Source organism: Pseudophryne corroboree, chromosome 4 (genome assembly GCF_028390025.1).
Source record: "Pseudophryne corroboree isolate aPseCor3 chromosome 4, aPseCor3.hap2, whole genome shotgun sequence".
Taxonomy (NCBI): Eukaryota; Metazoa; Chordata; class Amphibia; order Anura; family Myobatrachidae; genus Pseudophryne; species Pseudophryne corroboree.
The window spans coordinates 407602948-407618921 of record NC_086447.1 but is presented as its reverse complement, the minus strand read 5'-3'; the positions used below and the strand labels follow the sequence as shown (position 1 = coordinate 407618921).

Below are 15974 nucleotides of genomic sequence, written 5' to 3'. Positions count from 1 at the left end.
TTTAATTAAGGACATTATCTCAGATTCTCAGAAGGGACATGCTTAAAGAAGCTGGCATTCTAACATGAATCTACTATTTACCTGGTTACAGAGGAAGTACATGTTCCCGATTTTCCACTTTACTCTCAGTAGCTTCTTTATTTAAGATAATTTTATCTCATAGTATCCAGCATCAACAACCAAAAGTAACCAGAATATAAAATATGCTCCTTATTTGTCATCAAAATATAATCAATGTTAGTTTTCTTATAAACCATCCTCTTATGTATTCCAGCATACATACTTTCATACCCAGAGTTGACTTCCTCCAGTGCATTCAGAACCACAATCTTGGCCCATTTCATAGCACACATTTCCAGTTTCATGTTGATATTTCTTGGCATATGTAATAGGGTACGAGTTTGTCGGCAGTGCTGGATGCCGGATGATCTCAGGCAAAACCAGAATGGCAATCTCAGACCCTCCTACAAATGCCCCCACCCTCCTGTTTTATTTTTCACCTGTTTATACTCAGCATGCTCAAAGTCTAATCATAGTAGCACTTTTCAAGTAATCTCATCACACTGTTGATTTTTTTAGGCTATGTAATTATAGTCTAATTTCCAATGCCTCCTTTAAGGATCAAGCCAAGGACAGAGCTTTAACCTATTTTCACGAGTCTCTGTTCCCTTTTAATCTTCTGCATATTTGGCAGTATGTTTTCTCCTCATAGAGTAATTATTCTAACTCTTGCTTTGTAGTTTGCTCTAAAATTGCCTCTTCATTAAGCAAAGCCAATTTCTCACTGAATTGAAGGATCAAGTTCTCCAGAGACTCATAATTAACCTGAGTTAATTTTATTGAGAAGAAGTGAACTGTTGAAGGGCTTGCATCTAAGCTTCACTCTCTTTTAATTACTCCACGTGAGTCTCAAGAAGTGAAGGCAGGGTCTCAGTTACTTTTGCATAAATGTGTTCATTGTCTTTGGAGTTAATCCAGTTAAGTGCTAGTTTGTGAAAGTGAACTCACATAATCAAGCTCACATATACTGCATGAATACGTGTACCAAAGAAATACGAGATCCAAATAAAATGCAAATATTCCGAATTCACGCAGGGTAGCATGACTTTTGAACAAAATACAACTTGGGGAAAGGACATGAAAAAGTTAAGAAATTCTTCTGAACTTCAAAAATGTGCTAACTGATTATCAGGACAATATAGAATGCTGTTATTGGCCACAAGCAAAGTACTGGATATTCTTTAAAGGGGTACTATAAATGGCTGCTTTTTTGTTTTTGTTAATGGTGACAAAATGATAACTAGCAAGTGTTTTTCAGCAAATAAAAGTCTTTACAGTATTTAGGGGGTATAGAAAATGTCTGTAAATCTTACTTTTCAGTGTTTTAATACAAGTTTGTATAATGTTGGAAAAAACATTTGTTACTCCCATGTGCAAGTTCAAAAAACACCCATCAGTACAACACCTTTACATACTTGTCCCACATTGTTGAACCCATTTTTTTAAGCATTTTACATAAATTCTCATGAAAAATGACATCTTTATTGAACAAATTATTCTATTTAAACCCTTCCAAGTATAGTATTGTTGATTGGGAGGGGTGTACCAGAGGTTCAACACTGTCCCAACAATTTTGCATAAAAAAAGATTTTACCTACCTTTTCACCTGCTCAGGGGTGGTGCAAATATGCATTTTAAAAAAAAGAAGACTTTTATGAGTCAACTTGCACTTTATTGGGTTGGCCCATTTTTATTACAGCAAGACAGTCATTTTCTTTTTCACCCTCAAAAATATTCACTTTTAAGTAGAGATGTGCACCGGGACATTTTTCGGGTTTTTTGTTTTGGTTTTGGATCTGGATTGGTTTTGCCAACTGCTAAAATAACAGAATTTGGGGGTGTTTTTGTTTCTACTGTATTATTAACCTCAATAAACATTAATTTTCACCCATTTCCAAACTATTCTGAACACCTCACAGCTCACAATATTGTTTTTATCCAGTTTAGGCCAAAAGGTTGCACTGAGGCAGCTGGACGGAGCAACAGCAGCCCTCGGGTGTATATATTGGGAGGACAAAATATTTAAAAAAATGAATGTATTTAAAAAAGATGCATTAAACAAGTCTCAAGACTTCAATTCACAAAAAATTATGATTAAGGCATAGAAGAATAAAAAAGACAATATTTTAGATTTAATTTGTTATTTTAATTTAATTTAATTTCATTTATTAGAATTGAATTCTTAATTTCCTCCAAGATATCTTCGATATGCAGAAAGTTCAGTATATGAGTGTGGAGAGTTTTTTTTAATATTCATTTAATTTAAATATAGCTTATTTATAATTATTATTAATAATATTAATTTAAATTACAATATGGTGATAAGAAGAGTTATGAAAATAGGACAATAAGTTATAATAAGAATATGAGCTACAGACACCACACCCAGAACTGAACGGAGCACACCTGGATGTATTCTGGGAGGATACAGCACAAAATATAAAAAAAAAGACGTATTTTATTTAAGGTGGACTGACAGAACACCCTAGATGGACGGAGCAGTTGCAGTCCCTGAGTGTATACTGGGATGACACAGTACAAAATATTAATTTAAATTAAAAAATATATATATATTATTTTTATATCACACACTGCAGTTACAGTGTCACAAAAATTAGTCAAAAATATGAAAAGGTATTTTTTATATCACACACCGTTGGTTACAGTGTCTCGCAAATGAATCAGAAATATATATAATAATTACACACTGTGTTTGACTACACCAACAGCATCGCACAAATCATTTATGAGTAGGTTTGACCGGCAGTGTCACAGTACTTATGAAAATAAAATAAAAATTGTATAGTACACTGAGGAACAGCACAAACAAAAAACAGATTTATTTTTTTATAATTATAATTTTAGGCTTTTTGTTTTTAGCTTTTATTAATTTAATTTTACACTGGGGTGGAGCCCTGGATGAATGGACAGTTCACCCCTTTCAGACACAGCAGACAAAGCACCCCTTTCAAATACATAATAGAAATATATTTTTGGCTTTGGATCACACACAAGGGATATTTAGCAGTAGTATACGGCAGCAGCTGTACTAGTAGTCAGAGTGACGCACCAATAGAAATATATTTTTTGTTCTGGCTCACACACAGAGGATATATAGCAGTAGTGTAAGGCAGCTGCAGTACTAGCAATCAGAGTGATGCACCAGTTAAATATATTTTTGACTTTGGATCACACTTAGATATAGCAGTAGTGATAGTGTACAGCAGCCGCAGCACTGAGTGACACACCAATTAAATTAAATATATTTTTGCCTTTGGATCATACAGAGATATATAGCAGTACACAGCCCTTATAGACAGAGAACAACACCTGGTCTATCCTGTACACAGCCACAATATGCTAGTGCACTACTGTACTGTGCAGAGCCCTACACAGTGACTGACACAGCACACCTACACAAGCAGCACTGCTCACTCCTGCCCCACTCTGCTTTCTCCTGCTCCCCTTTGCACTCTCCTGCCCCTTCCCTAACTAGAGCAGCACAGAAGGAACACATCTTGTACAATCTCCAAGTCTGGAGTAAAGATGATGCAGATCACCGGGGACTTATATAGAATTCAAAACCCACAAGATCCAACAGCGGTATGATGCCATTTTGCCAAATTTTAGCATCCGAGTTAGGCATGAAAAACCGAGCATGACTCAGACCCTGGCTCGAATTTCCCAAGTTCGGGTGGGTTCACTTCTCAGAGATCCAAACCCGCTCATCCCTACTTTTAACTATTCAGTTATAGAGTCTCTTTCTATTTAGTCAATTAATACATTTTCTTAATGCTGTTATTTTTTGCTAAATTACGAAGTTTTTGAATTGGAATATTTTTTGTTCTCTCTCAGTTATGCTTTAACAACTTTTGGGCTCCCCTTACATTAATACAATTTAAAATCACTTAGCCATAATTGCCAGTTTTGTGCCTTTCTCTTTATTATGTTGTTTTTCAAAACACTCTCTTTAAGATTAAGAATTTCACAATATAGGCAGTGTCGGACTGGGGCATGTAGGGCCCACTGGGGGGAAGCAGTGCTAGGGGCCCATGTTTAGGGGTGTGGCCAGTCTCTGGAGGGGGTGGGCCCAGCCACCACATTGGTTTGCCTAACCATTTTGCAAGTGTTGGTCCCCTAAAAAAATATATACAGTAAATACTGTAGTGTATGCAAGATAATGTACTAAATTAGTAACAGCACAGTCTGGTACCTGATCCCTAGAGGAGGGTGTGGGCTCCCAGGCAGGAGGGCCCACCGGTGGTTTCCCCTGTACCCCTGTGGGCCAGTCCAACCCTGAATATAGGGTCTAATTCAGACCTGATTGCAGCAGCAAATTTGTTAGCAAATGGGCAAAACCATGTGCACTGCAGGGTGGCAGATATAACATGTGCAGAGAGAGTTAGATTTGGGTGAGTTATATTGTTTCTGTGCAGGGTAAATACTGGCTGCTTTATTTTTACACTACAGTTTAGATATCAGTTTGAACACACCCCACCCAAATCTAACTCTCTCTGCACATGGTTTTGTCCATTAGCTAACAAATTTGTTGCTGCGTTCAGATCTGAATTAGGCCCATAGTCTTTTAAAATCTGTTCTTGAAATCCTCTTACTGTATTTTTACTTTCATTTAGGTGTTATTTTAAGGTAGACACTTCACTCTGTAACATTTCAGTAGTTTGTTGTAGTGCTGCTTTTTGTTCAACAAACTTTTGCATTAAAAGTACAGATGTGCTGCGGACACTTTTCATGTTTTGGTTTTGGATCTGGATCCCCGTTTGTGTTTTGGATCTGGATTGGTTTTACCAAAACCACTCTTTTGTGTTTTGGTTTTGATTTTGGATCTGGATGATTTTTGAAAAACATAAAAACAGCTAAAATCACACAATTTGGGGGTAATTTTGATCCTACGGTACTATTAACCTCAATAACATTCATTTCCACTCATTTACAGTCTATTCTGAACACCTCACAATATTGTTTTGAGGCCAAAAGGTTGCACAAAGGTTGCTGGATGACTAAGCTAAGCAACACAAGTGGGCGGCACAAACATCTGGCCCACCTAGGAGTGGCACTGCAGTAGCAGACAGGATGGCTGTTTTAAAAACTAGGCCCCAAAGAGCACATAATGCAAAGAAAAAAAAGAGATGCAAGATGGAATTGTCTTGGGAAAGGGGCCCTCCCACCCACCATTATGTTGGGTGGGAGGACACGCACAGTTTAATAAACCCATAATTTAAGCGACAGGTGGTCCCCCTGGAAAAAGCTCAACATGATCTCCGAATCATAGCTAGCTACAAACATACCACCTCCATATTTGATGACTTTTCACATTATGAGAAGAGGCAAGAGGAAGAGGACAGTGGGACAATTCAAAGTTGACTGCAGCAGCAAATTTGTTAGCAATTGGGCAAAACCATGTGCACTGCAGGGGGAGGCAGATATAACTTTTGCAGAGAGCGTTAGATTTGGGTGGGTTATTTTGTTCCTGTGTAGGGTAAATACTGGCTGCTGTATTTTTACACTGCAATTTAGATTTCAGTTTGAACACACCCCACCCAAATCTAACTCTCTGCACATGTTATATCTGCCCCCACCCCCTGCAGTGCACATGGGCCCTCATTCCGAGTTGTTCGCTCGGTATTTTTCATCGCATCGCAATGAAAATCCGCTTAGTACGCATGCGCAATGTTCGCACTGCGACTGCGCCAAGTAACTTTGCTATGTAGAAAGTAATTTTACTCACGGCTTTTTCATCGCTCCGGCGATCGTAATGTGATTGACAGGAAATGGGTGTTACTGGGCGGAAACACGGCGTTTTATGGGCGTGTGGTTGAAAACGCTACCGTTTCCGGAAAAAACGCAGGAGTGGCCGGAGAAACGGAGGAGTGTCTGGGCGAACGCTGGGTGTGTTTGTGACGTCAACCAGGAACGACAAGCACTGAACTGATCGCACAGGCAGAGTAAGTCTGAAGCTACTCTGAAACTGCTAAGTAGTTAGTAATCGCAATATTGCGAATACATCGGTCGCAATTTTAAGAAGCTAAGATTCACTCCCAGTAGGCGGCGGCTTAGCGTGTGTAACTCTGCTAAATTCGCCTTGCGACCGATCAACTCGGAATGAGGGCCTTGGTTTTATCCAACTGCTAACAAATTTGCTGCTGTGATAAACTCTGAATTAGGCCCAGTGTCAAGAAGGTGATTAAAAATTGGAGAGGCACATGCAATCTGGAACAATACACAGGCTCTCAACGCCACTCCTATATTGGTGTGAAACAGAAAGAACTTCAACCAAGCAAATATATCATTATTAATTACCACATTACTGGACAAACTGAAAAACTATGGGCCAAAGCCTCCAAATTTGTACACCCTTCTCCATTTTCAGGAATTAAGATAATCTCAGATTTAATGATGGGATGCAAATAAACTGTGTATACCACAGGATCAAGATTGGATATTTTCCCCTCCATAGAGTCTGGAGACTTATTCTGTGAAAATCTCATGGGTTTATTTTTTTTTGCCATTTTTTTTAATTGCATTTTTATTTACATATTTTGTGGCAGATGCCTTATTTTTGTTTTTCACAGCTCCCAGTTACACGCATGTGATCATACCTATGTGTCCCAGTTACACGCATGTGAGTATACCTGTGTATCTTGTTTATTTTATTCATATTTTATTTTTACAGAAAGAAGCCCCTTAGCTGTTTTAGCAGCCCCTCCTGAGCCCCCACAGCAGCCATGGATGGGGAAAGTTGAGTTCAGTTGGGTTTGGTAAAGTACTAAGCACGACTGTGCAGTAAATATTTTTGTTATTGAGCCCCTGCCCTATTGGAGCTTACCGCTCTACAGTTCAAATTAATTTCATACTATAAGTAGGAAAGTGGGAGGAAGCAATGCTAACCTCTGTGCCCACAGCATGCCTGGCCCATCTAGTGCTGCAGTGCAATGGAAAGATGATGCAATACAAGATCACTGAAACTCTGTTCTTCTAACACTGCAAGGTCTTATGATAACCCTATGCAGCTCTTAGGAAAAGAAGATCCTTGTACAACAAATGTGCATCTTGTAAATAAATAATCCCAAAATGTGGAACATCAATAATAAATCAAAATTAAGGTTGACTAATTGTAACCATTCCTTTGAGAGAGTCCCTAACATGAAATAATTGAGAAGAACCTCTCTGTAATGCTCCAGCAGAAAATATCACTTTTACCTCTCCAGCAGTTGCACTTGATTATGACTCAGTCTCTTCTGAGTCACACTGACTTTGGCCACAAATGTAATTTCTCCCAACTTTATTTAAAAACTCTTCGGCATTTCCATTTCCACCTTTGCGGCTAGTTTTCACAAATCTGTTTGTGATGTTGAAGCTTGTTTCATATCTGCTGTAGGCTTTCATTTAAATCTAGGATCAAGTACAGCAGCACCCCTGGAGAATTACACAGCACATCAGACAGGCAAACAGCACCCCTGGACTTTAACGGCAGTGGGGCAGCACCCCTGGACTGATAGAAATGATGTGGCAAAAAAAAGACGTGCAAGATGGAATTGTCCTTGGGCCCTCCCACCCTTATGTTGTATAAACAGGACATGCACACTTTAACAAACCAATCATTTCAGCAACAGGGTCTGCCACATGACTGTGGCTGAAATGATTGGTTTGTTTGGGACCTCACAAAAAAAAAACAATTAATCTCTCCTTGCACAAACTGGCTCTACAGTGGCAAGATGTCGTCCTCATACTCAGATTCACACACAACCCTTCAGTGTTTACATCCTCATCCTCGCAGAGAAATAATATTCAAACAAAACCATATCATTTAGGTGTCAGTGGACTGTTTACGCTATTACTCCAAGTTTCTAAACTTGACAATGACTTATGAGGAATGCACTGCAGGTGACGTATAAGAAAGGATGTTCCTAGGTGTTGACGTCCTTACTCCTACTTATTATGGAGTGACAAAGGCAACAGATGGCTTGACATCTGTTGTTCGGATTTGTGGAGAAATAATTCTATAACGAAGAGGTGTCTTTTTTGGTATTTTGCCCAGGCATGACAATGGGCTTTTTCATCTTATGGACAACAACTGTCTCCACTGGTGCATTTTTCAAACAAACCACATCACTATCAGAATCCTCATCATCAACTTCCTCCGCAGCGCCAGCTACACCCATATCCTCCTCATCGTTGTGTACTTCTACAATGACATGCTCAATCTCATTATCAGCAACTGGACTGGTGGTGCTCCTCCCAGCACTTGCAGGGGGTGTGCAAATGGTGGTAGGAGTCTCCTCTTCCCATACAGTGTTGTGAAGGTCAGGCCTAGACATCGCAACCATGGACAGTGCCAGCACCCCTGTATTTTCACAACACCTCTGTAATTTTACAGCATACAAGACAAGACCAGTGTACATTTACTTTCACTGCACCCCTGAATTTTTACAGCATACAAGACAGGGCCAGTGTACATTGATTTTACTGCACCCTAGAATTATTACAGCATACAAGACAGGACCAGTGTACATTTGTTTTACTGCACTTCTAAATTTTTACAGCATACAGGGCCAGCGTAATGTTATTTTAACAGCAGCACCCTTATATTTTACAGTATACAGGAGCAGTGTGCTTTTAATTTTTAACAACTGCACTCCTGAGTTTTTATAGCATACAGGGCCAGTGTAATGTTATTTTAACAGCAGCACCCCTATACAGCATACAGGAGCAGTGTGTTTTAAATTTTTAACAACTGCACCCCTGAATTTTTACAACATACAGGTCCAGGAGCACACATATATTTTATAGCATACAGGAGTACAGTGCCCGTGCACCATGTACAACACAGAGATAGCCAGGACAGCAACACCCACGTACAGCTGCAGCACCCGGTGGTAACAGCACATGAAACACCAGTGACAGCCAGTATTGCACCCCTAACACAGCACAGGTACTCCACAGTGACTGCAGCAGCACCATTACAGAGCACACACTAACCCCACCCAATACCACCACCCACAGAGAGAGACAGAGGTCTGTCTCCCTCACGCTCCAAGTCTGCAGTAAAAATGGCAGCAACGCGCGGCTGTTTATTTGGAATCCAAAACCCATATGAATCCAACAGCGGGATGAGGACATTTTGCCTCGCTCTGGTTTCTGAGTCTGGCGGGAAGTCCCGATCCGAACTCAGATCCAGGCTCAGAGTGGGTTGGTTCAGTTTTCTGGGAACCAAACCCGCTCATCTCTAGTTAAAACCACACACTTTCTTTCAAACATTTGTTTTTCTTCCAAATAGCATACATTTCAAATGCTGAACTTGGTTTGTTTGAACAAAATCTTCCGTAATAGTCTCATAACACACTCCAGGTAGAGAAACCAAAACACAAAGGGGTTTTGAGAAGTAGACTCTTTTTTGGGAGCACTCTAATTCAGAGGGTGATATTTATAACGTGTATGGTACTAATAATAGGATTTTGGTACTTACCAGGTAAATCCTTTTCTTTGAATCCATAGGGGGCACTGGAGTACTCTTGGGATATGGACGGCTTCCACAGGAAGTAGGCACTGAATAAATTAATTTTGGAACTATACCTCCCCTCCATATCCCTGAGTACCTCAGTGTTTTTTACTGAGCCGAACAGGAGCGATAGAGAGGTTGACAATGGAGCATTACATATAACATAACGGACAACAATAAAGTTGACCCAACATTACTGAGAACTAAACAGTTGACACCATAACTTGTTAATCTGAACCAGTCGGTGAAAGTGTGTTACCATAAGATCTACTGAACCTACCCCAAACCAGGTAAACTGCTCTGGGTGGGCGTCCAGTGCCCCCTATGGAATCAAAGAAAAGGATTTACCTGGTAAGTACCAAAATCCTATTTTCTTTTTCATCCACTAGGGGTCACTGGAGTACTCTTGGGACGTACCAAAGTTTCCCCCGCGGGCGGGAGAGCTGTTTGGCACCTGTAACACTAGGCGGCCAAAGCTAGATGCTGATGCCGCAAACGTATCAAACTTGTAGAGGCGCACAAACGTGTGCACCGAAGACCATGTAGCCGCCCGGCAAAGCTGTGTCGTAGAAGCTCTACGACTCGCTGACCATGATGTTCCCACAGCACGTGTGGAATGAGCTGTTATCGATGTAGGCGGCTGTAACCTAGCATGAAGGTAAGTCTGACGTATGGTCACTTTAATCCAACTGGATAAGGTCTGCCTAGAAGCTGGCCAACCCATCTTGGCAGCATCATAGAGAGCAAATAACGTATCCGTCTTGCGAACGGTCGACGTTCGGGATACATAAATGCGTAATGCGCGTACCACATCCAACCTACCAGAGTCTCCTGTTAACATAGGAACTACTATTGGTTGATTGATGTGAAAAGATGACACTACGTTTGGTAGAAAAGCAGAATTCGCTCGGAATTCCGCTCTGTCATCATGAAACACTAAATACGGTGGTTTGCACGACAAAGCACCCAATCTGAAACACGCCTTGCTGACGCTAAGGCTAAAAGAAACATTATTTTCCCAAGTGAAAAATTTAATATCCACTTGTTGTAAGGGTTCATAATAAAAAGACTAAGAAATCTAAAAACCAGATTCAAGTCTTATGGCGCAGTAGGTAGAGTGAATGGAGGCTGAACTCTGAGGACACCCTGCATAAAAGGTGTGAACCGACGGCAATAGGGCCAATCTACTATGAAAATAAATGGACAACGCCGATATCCGCACTTTTAGTGTGGATAAACTCAGACCTCTATCTAACCTAGGCACGCCAAATTCTGTAATAATGAGCTGCCGTAACCGGCTTCCTAGCTCGTAACATGGTTGGAATACCCGATTCTGGAATGCCCTCTCTTCTTAAGAGGGCTGTCTCAACAGCCACCCCGTCAAACGCGGCCGCGCTAAATCGGGTAAAAGGAACGGACCCTGCTGTAACAGGTCAGAACGTAGTGGGAGCGGCCAAAGACCGACTGCGAGTAGACCGCGGAGATCCGAGAACCAAGCTCTCCGAGGCCAAAGAGGCGCCACTAGTATAACTGTGACGGACTCTCCTTTGATCCGTTTTAGCCACAGAGGGAGCAGCGGAAACGGTGGAAATAGATACGCGAGACTGTATGGCCACGCGATTGTGAGAGCATCCACCGCCACTGCCTTTGTATCTCTCGTTCTGGACACGACCTAGGGCGTTTGATGATTGTGGCGAGATGCCATCAGGTCCACCTGCGGGTAACTCCACTTCTGGACCAGCATGTGAAATACTTCTGGATTTAATGCCCATTCTCCTGGATGAAAATTCAGACGGCTGAGATAATCCGCCTCCCAGTTGTCCACTCCCGGAATGACTACTGCCGACAATATCATTTGGTGATACTCGGCCCAATAGAGGATTCAAGCTACAGATGTGACTGCTTACATCTTTGCTTTTTTTTTTTTTTTTTTACAAATTTGGCACAACATGCAAAACACAGCTAAACTGTTTTTCATGAGAAGTGAGTGGATGAATTTTAAAAATTTTGTTTGCCATAAAAGAATATGTATAACGTAACATATTAAGGCAGCAAATTAAGAAAAAAACACAAGACATGACTAAATCTCTGAGTATATAGCATGCAAAACCGTGCCATACATGACGGGACACAGCAAAGATGCACGTGGACACATCTGTACCTCCCGCATTGCCATACGGTTTTTCGTTCCTCCTTGTTTGTTGATGTATGCGACTGCTGTCGCATTGTCTGACTGCACCTGAACAGCCTGAGCCTGCAGCCTGTGCACTGCTTATAGTAGCGCATTGTAAATTGCCCGGAGTTCCAGGACATTTATAGACAGCAATTTTTCGTGATCCGCCCAGAGACCCTGGAGCTGATAATTTTGAACTACAGCTCCCCAACCTCTGAGACTTGCGTCCGCCGTGAGAATTATCCAATTCCAGGCACCGAACCGTTTCCCTGCGGTTAGATTCTGTACTTTGAGCCACCAGAGTAGAGACTCTATGGCCCTTGGAGACAACCTCACTTCTGCAGTAAATCTGCAGATGCGAGCCCGACCACTGTGCGAACACATCCAATTGAAAAGGACGTGAGTGAAGTCCTCCGAACTGAAGCGCTTCGAAAGCCGCCACCATTGTCTAATAGGCGAATGCACAAGTGAACCGAGACTGTGCGTGGCTTGAGCACTAATTGTACCAGATGACGAATGACCTGTACTTTCTGTTCGGGTATGTAAATTCTTTGATTTACCGTATTGAGAATCATACCTAGGAATTGAAGTCGTTGAGACGGAATCATTCAGGAATTTGCGTAGACAATGATAGGAAATCAGATTTTCCTCCCCACTTGGTCTGCGATCTATCTCGTTTGGAATCCGTCTCCGCCTGTTAGGAACGTAGCCAAAGTGGACGTTATGCGCTACTAGCGAAGCTGAAAACGCAAGAACCAACTGCCAACGTCCAAAGAAGCTGTAGGCAGCAAGAAGTGTAAGGTGGTCTTTATTTAGGGCAAACCTGAACTGGAATGCCCTGCCACTACAGCCTTGTTACCTCAAACCCTTACCAAAGCAGGGCGAAGCAACAGCCCTACTGCTGTGTAGGGTATACTCCGATATGTAGTAAAACACCCAATAAATGCAATTGTCTCTGATTGGAAATTGTTCAGCCTTCGCTGAGAACCTGACGTACTGGCCTGGTGCTATGAGGGCTGGCGGCAAATCGACCGCAACAATGTTACTGAAACTGTCTGTGCAGTCTTTACGCAGAGTACTAAACACTATACGATCACGGCAACTTAAACGAGCCAGGTAGGAGACGAACCTACAATCTTGTTATGCATAGTCAGATGCGTTATACATTGCGCCACTGGCCCAGATTCGTATTTGTCCGACACACTGTGTGACCGACTTTGCAGCAAAGCTGCTTGTTTGATTATGCATAAATGCATATAGCAGAGGATAGTTTCAATCTGCCTACCTCTGGGTTATGGGCCCAGCATGCTTCCATTGCAGTACTCTGCTGCACATGTAAGTGCAAGAGATCATGTACTCCAACCAGTAAGTACACCACGGAAGTAACGTGTGTATAAACCTGCATTACCGTGCATGTGGTTACCAGCAATAGTGAATCTTCCTGTAGAGTCATGCTGTACAAAAACAATTAATAAATCAAACTCCTAACAACACCCCGCTCCTCCAGAGTCTAAGTGTTGTAGGGCAGCAACTTCCGAGAAAGAACCAGGAAGTAACATTAAAAGAAAAAATTGTCCTACCATGGATTTTTTTTTTTTTTTAAACACCTGTTAAACCAGGATCTGAACCAGTGTCCATGCAAACACAATGTTCACTGTGGCTACAGAGTCTCCCTGATACACAGGTATAACACATTTTTACAAGTCTGAAACTAAATGTGACCTCGCACAGGCTTAAAACCTGAGATGACTGCTGCTTGACCACAGCTTAGTTAATGGGCCCTTCTAGTGGCCGGCGCCGGGAGCGCGCTCTGGAGAGCTATCCTGACTGTAAAACCTATGGTAGGTTTATATTGATAGTGTAAGGCCAAACTGAGCTATTTTTAACAGTTTAAACTAGCATGTATTAGTATGCAATCTAGTTGGATCACCAGTTTCCCCCAGATGGCAAAACAGTATGCAACCCTGCTTAGCTTCCAAGCTCAGATGAGTTTGGGCGTATCCAGTGTGGTGTGGCTGTAGAATAAAAAATACCTACAGCACCTTGTACTCCCAGGTGGCTAATCAGGCCCAACACTGCTTAGCTTCCAAAATCAGATGAGATTGGGCGTATCCAGTGTGGTGTGGCCAAGTGAATTAAGCCAAAGCTGCTGCAAGTGAGTGAACTCACACGGCTCCACAGATACTGTTTTATAAGCACCATGTGCTGACCAATTGTTATAACATATCTTACTTTACAACAAATGAACAAAGCCAGTATTTGGCTGCCACAACCATGATTCAGATTTGCAGTCTTTAGGATAATATCATTATAAACAGTTATGATATAAATAATTATGTATATCCATGTTTTAGACATGGCAGGGAAACTGCTTATTAGTAATTGCTGGTGTCTTACTCATGCAGACGGACAATACTCAAAACAAAAACAAAGACAGACAACTTGCACGACTCAGTAAATAGCACTAAGGTGTCTCTATAAATATATATCTGGCCAAGTGCAGTACACGCCAGCCATATGCCTGCTCCCAAATTCCCCTTAACACCCCTGCGCCTTCAATGGAGGAGAGATGTAACACAGGAAATTCTGGAAATACAACAGGAAACATGGTTAATCTTGTTTTAACAAAGACTTCATAGCCTTTTGTAATACATATGCAGCGCTGCTGTATTCCCTTATCAATAAGAGTTGAATCATGAGATTTTATCCAGTGACCCTGACATTTGTGTGTGCAGGGAACATCACTGTGGCAGAAAAGTTACTCACTAGGCTAAGAAACCTGCCTTTTGACTCTCATTTGTGTGTGTCCCCATGCTCCGTATACCGTTCTCTATACACGGAGCCGGGCTATGGTGGAGAGGGAGCCCGAAGCGGCATCGAGGGCCTGAGCCACACACACACACAGTATCCCACACAGTGTGACCGCCCCGTTCAACATACCTGGACCCTGTGGTGAGGGCTATGACGGGGCTTCTCTGTAAGTTCCGTCCAGCCTTTACTGCAGGTTTTAGTCCTGCAGGTGGTAGTGAGGGAGCTCTTTTTAGAAAGGTCTGACACCCACAGCTGCTAAAGCAGCCTTCACTTATCCCGGACCCACGCCTATTGGAAGGGGGGAAGGGATGTGGTAAATCGTTGAAAAAAGAAAAACTTAGAAAAAATCCAATGAAATGTGGACCTCTGTGGCAGCAAAGCCACAAGCCTACTAACTGTGTTGAGCACAGAAAAAACACTGAGGTACTCAGGGATATGGAGGGGAGGTATAGTTCCAAAATTAATTTATTCAGTGCCTACTTCCTGTGGAAGCCGTCCATATCCCAAGAGTACTCCAGTGACCCCTAGTGGATGAAAAAGAAAAAGACATTTATAGTAAATAGATTAAGAAATGAGTTTTTAGGAGTATCTATATGTGGACAAAATGTTTCGCGAAAATGTAAAGATCAATAATGAATAATGAGTGATGACAATATCACAGTCTCAAAAATGCCGTAAATCAATCACTGTAATACTTTGATTATATCATCATTGCACATTGTCTCTCATGTACTATATGACCATCATTTATTCTGCAAATGCCCATTCTGGGTTATTGTGAATGCAGAGAATTAAATCATTGGTCATGTGGGACCGATTGCCAAGTGGTATAATTGTGAGTGACTATTATATTAGGGAGTCAATTTATTGCAGTACCAGGGTGTTCAGAGGTGGTCTCCCATCCTATTACTAACCCGGCCTTCCACTGCTTAGCTTCCAAGGTCAGAAGAGATTGGGCATCTCCAGTGAGGTATGACCGCAATTATTGAAATCTCCTTTATTAGTCACTTCAAAGGTATATAATGTAGGATCTTTATATACCTGCAATGCTGCAATTGATAGACACGTATGGTACAATTGCTGGAAACATGAGATTATATGCAATTACCTGACCAAGTCACCATGTGACACGTCAGCCACAATACAAAGCATACAAAGAAATTAGGGCCTATTATGTGGGAAAAATTTTTTTCAAAACCACAAAATATTCATAAATGAACTTGCCTAATATTAGTAATTATGTCCCAGGAGCACCGGTACAGCCATGTTAAATTTGCACTATATGTAAATATTATTTACTCTGCACAGACTGCAGATAAGTCATAAAATACACAATAGTATATCAAAAAGAAGAATGGCACCTCAATAATTCTTTAAAGCAGTGTTAAATCAATGCACTTGCACCTTCCATCC

At 41.4% G+C, this 15974-nt stretch overlaps 1 pseudogene; it reads right to left on the bottom strand.

The window, feature by feature from the left end:
• Positions 1-15425: 15425 nt before the first annotated feature.
• Positions 15426-15545, bottom strand: LOC134912188 (5S ribosomal RNA; annotated as a pseudogene).
• Positions 15546-15974: the final 429 nt, after the last annotated feature.